The following is a 4708-nucleotide window of genomic DNA, read 5'->3' as shown; positions in this document are numbered from 1 at the left end:
TGTGAGTTTCTGTGCCTCTGCCTCCCCACACATTGTTTCAACATATCAATTGTTTCCGGTGATATCAATGTCTCTGCAAAAGTGTGTGGTTTCATAGCATGTGAAAAGGTAGTGTTAACATGCAAACTCTAAATGTAATAAATGTGAAAAGATGGTTTCACGTGTGAAATTCAAGTTCAACATGTGAAAACAGCTATTTCACATTTGAAAATGTGATATTCACATGTGAAACTGCAAATTTGACATGTTTTTTTGCAAGGGTATGTTCATCCAAATAAATGACAACTTGATTATTTAATGGGAAACAAGGCAACCGTTAACAAGTCGTCGCCCACAAATGATGCAGCGCCCCCCAGTGCTGTCTGAGATTCCGCATGTGACTAACAGGCTGACTACACCACTTGCGTCGCGTGCGCGAGCGTTGCAAAATACATTTTGAAATCTATATTATTCAATTATTGCACCCACACTGCTCGCGAGCGCCAATGAGCGTCTGCGTTGCCAAGGGCTAAAATAGAAGTCAGTTCTATTTGTGATGCAGATCGCGTTGAAAGTACTGCCTCTCCCATCTCCTCATTGGTTTTTAGAAGCAGGTACCCACGTGCCATTTCCTCATTGGTTATACACGTGGGTGACTGAAAGACGAACGAGGTCGGTGGCGGTAATGCACCTAATTTATGAAAGTTGACAATTGCAATAGAAAGTCCAGAGAAGAAAATGCGGAGAGATGACCAGAAACGATTCGGTTGACCATTTTATGTGTGGATTAATTGGCGGAGTAGAGGACCTTGTGCATTTCAGGTAAACTAACAACTCAATGTTTATATCCCAGGACAAATTAGCTAGCAACAGCAAGTTATCTAAATGGGACAGATTAGCTAGCAAGTGCAAATGTTTAATGCTTTTTGGCCTGTCCCCAAATTAATGTAATTGGTTCAGAGTTTGTTTTGATATTTTAACCTGCGTGTCGTGATCGCGTTTGGTGTGGAACGACAAAATAAATGTATGCACGATGGCGCATGCATGCAGCCGGTTTGGGTTCCGTGTAACGTACAAACAGATGGACAGACAGAGACAGATCCATAGTCCCCTCCCCGATTTCATCTCGGGGGACAATAATCTTCATGCTGGACTGTTTATACTAGTTAAAGACATGCTCCGTAACTTTAGTGACTACTAATTATTTTTGTAACATCCCGCTTTGGGCTGAATGTGTAAATGAGTAGCTCATACATTTTCCTCCACGTGGGCCAGCCCCCTAGCAATTTGAGTTCTAGCCAATGAGCTTCAGCCCCTCGCCATTTGATTGACAGCTAGCAAGATCCACACACAGCAGAGCGAGAGGAGGAACACTCTTTTCGCGTCACTTCAATACAGCTAAGACCGGAAGTGGCTTTTTCATGGCAGGTTCAGGGAACTTAAGCAGCAGGTTTGGATAATTAACATAGCAGATTAGGAGACTGAGGTTAAGGTTAGGAAAAGGGTTACGGTTAGCGGAAAAATGTTGTCTTACCCTGCTACGAAAATCACTTCTGGCCGTAGCTGTATCAAAGTGCTGTGAAAAGAGTATATCCCGAGCGAGAGCAATGATGTGGTGCACAAATGTGACTGATGTAGTACTCACTTTTCTGGGACTACTTTTGGCTCGTGAGCTCTAGTTTCAAGCCTACTGGATAAAAAGCATACAAAAGTACAGAAGAATCTCCATCACAAACTACCTGTATGTACAGTCTCGTTACAATACCAAATGAATGTACCAGATTTCTGTAACAACACACTCACTCACTCATCATCACAAATGGTTAGCAAGCTAGTTACAGTGCCTCCTAAACATATTGACATCAGAAAACAGTGCCTACTAAACATATTGACATCAGAAAAAGTGCCTACTAAACATATTGACATAAAAAGACATTGTAAATACATTTGATTGATTGATTATGCTAGGGACAATAAAATGCATCTTTACAGTATTGTCACACAACACAATGCTTCAGATATCTCAAGTTCTGAGGGAGCATGCAATTGGCATGCAGGCTGCAGGAATGTCCACCAGAGCTGTTGCCAGATAATTGAATGTTCATTTTTCTACCATGAGCTGCCTCCAACAACGTTTTAGAAAATTTAGCAGGACATCCAACCTGCCTCAAAACCACAGACCGCGTGTAACCACGCCAGCTCAGGACCTCCACATCCTGCTTCGTCACTCGCGGTATCGTCTGAATAAAGCACTTTTTGTGGGAGAAGAACTCATTCTGATTGGCTGGGCCTGGCTTCCCAGTGGGTGGACCCCTGAATTTAGGACCTAATTTATTTATTTCAATTGACTGATTTCCTTATATGAACTGTAACTCAGTAAAATATTTGAAAATGTTGCATGTCCGGTCATATATATTTTTGGTTCAGTATATATGGGTAGCTACACACACTTGACCGCAGTCTAATCGGGTGCACGGAGGGGAAAAGGCGCAACAGGTGCATCTAGTTTGGCATTGTCTAGATGTAAAACAACTATGGAAAGATATTCACAGTTTTATAATAGTTAATATTCTTGATGACTTTTTTTATGGGAGAATGTGTTGCTCCCCTTAGCATATGTTATCATTGTCTATTTGTGTACTTCTTGTAAGTAAACAGACTATTCTACATTATAAAAAAAAAAAAAAAAAGGGGGGGGGGGGGCAACAGGATGCGAGGTCTGTAGCCAGCAGCGCAAATTAACAGAGGCAACCAACTGACGGGGTGGCGATTTGACGACGTCACGACGACTTGCGGTAGACAGTGGGTTCCGAACAACAATTAATTTTATATATATGTACAACAAACATTTTTGGGGACCCAAAAGCCCACTTCGGAAGGTAAGCAGAGCTCATATTTGCACGTGCCTGTTTTTTCTAGGTGATAAGCATCATAAAGCGAAAGTGAAAATAGTGTTCTGTATGATATAGACAAGTTTGTAACTTTTGATGGCAAGACTAAGTTACCATTTCAGACAGATAAAGGTGTCTACACATTCTGAGATGACGTCAACGAATGTTTGGGATATTCTTAAAATGTTTGTTCAGTGTTGCTTAGAGTGCGATAAGAATTCGTTATGAATAGTCTATAATCACGCAAAAGTATTTTTCCTGCGCGTAGGCCATGCGCCATGATTGGTAATTAGTTCGTAATTTTAAATAAAAAGCACATACAGTATGCCCCTCTATTCAAATAAGTTTCTCTTCAACTGTCATTGTAAGATACCTGCCTTACGTGAAGCCTGGGTATCAGACTGGGCTCTCATTTCACTGCTTGCCATTCCTTGTAATGCCACATGTTTGGCATATGACACGGAGTACAAGGAGTGGAACCTAAGCATAAACAGACCTGGTTTGCAGGTTACCGTACATGTATATTTGGGTGATTCTGCAACTACAGGCACTTCTATGTCCATATATCATAATAATAAAAATAGTACACAACTGTGAGGACTGACGCTGGAGATGAGAAGCAGGTACGGGAAGTCAACATTTAATTTGGAACGGACAAAGAACAGGGCAGGAACAGCGTCAGCGCCGGGTAACATAAGGACATAGGACAATTAATGCAGCAGCTGGTGCCCTCCAGCGGGAGCAGGCGTGACACATAACAATAACAACAATATTTTAGTTCTCAGTGTTTATTATGATTTTAGTGGCAAAGCAGAAATAAAAAATTATGTAAACTCCAAGCAGAGCCTCAAGTCCAATGGTATATCCTCTGGCGTGTTGATGTTAATGTGTGGATGTTCTCTGTATCCATAGCCAGAATGATTTTGCAGTGCATGGTGATCTAACAGGTTTCCTGTTTTATTGATCAGAGGTGTAGGAAGGGTGAAGTCTGAATCCCCAAAATATTAATTATACAGATGATCAACAAAATATGCACACAACCGTATTCATAACTTGGTTTTTGTTGTGAATGAAAATAACTGTTTTCATACACATACCTTGTCCATAATGTAGAGGCCTATGGGATATTCATTGAATAGATAAGGGAGGAGGATGGTACATGTGATCTGTAAAACACACCAATAGCCATATCTTTGTATGCCTGCTTGTCTGTATACCTGCAGACACAGACACAAAAGTGAGCAGTTCAGTCATCTGCACCCAATACAGCCAGCCTTCAACATATTCTTATAGCCTACATAGTCTCTTACCTCTTTGTTGGTTGATATCCATTGAATTGTGTCCATTTTCCGTTTAAGAAAGGTTTTCACAAAAATGAAAAGATAGATGGTATCATCATAAAACAATATAAATGTAGTTCATATAAGGGACAAATCTTACCTTAACTGAAAAATGTAAAGATCTCCTCAATTTATGTGCCTTACCTGCTGTCCTTTCAAATACAAATCCAAGTGTTTCAGTTGGGCAGTTAGGTTCCTGGAAGAACCCCCATCAACTAAGGAGGTTCCTTGATAAACCCCACCTATTATGGGGTTCTTGGAAGAACTGTATGGGGGCATTTTCAGTGCCAAGAACCCTTGCTGAACCCCACATTTTTAGAGTGTATGTTTTTCTATGAGAAAACATTAATTACTACTAGAGAAAGAGTCAATTAAATCAAATCAATATTCATTGTGAGTATGCCCTTTGTATTGTTTTTACACAAAATATACCTGTCCTTTGGTAGTGGTGTCATTTCCACCACTGAGGGCAAATTCCTCATTAATATCCATTTTTAA

General features: G+C 40.5%; 1 protein-coding gene across 1 annotated transcript in view; it reads left to right on the top strand.

The window, feature by feature from the left end:
- Positions 1 to 2697: 2697 nt before the first annotated feature.
- The window catches only part of LOC135544405 (caspase b-like), a 7097-nt gene continuing 5086 nt past the window's right edge, over positions 2698 to 4708 (top strand). The window contains exon 1 of the mRNA XM_064971984.1: positions 2698 to 2858. The gene's annotated coding sequence lies outside the window, so the exon portion shown is untranslated. The remainder of the gene's footprint in view (positions 2859 to 4708) is intronic.

Source organism: Oncorhynchus masou, chromosome 8 (genome assembly GCF_036934945.1).
Source record: "Oncorhynchus masou masou isolate Uvic2021 chromosome 8, UVic_Omas_1.1, whole genome shotgun sequence".
NCBI classification, from domain to species: Eukaryota; Metazoa; Chordata; class Actinopteri; order Salmoniformes; family Salmonidae; genus Oncorhynchus; species Oncorhynchus masou.
Note: the sequence above shows the minus strand (reverse complement) of the source record. Positions and strands in the feature narration are given on the sequence as shown.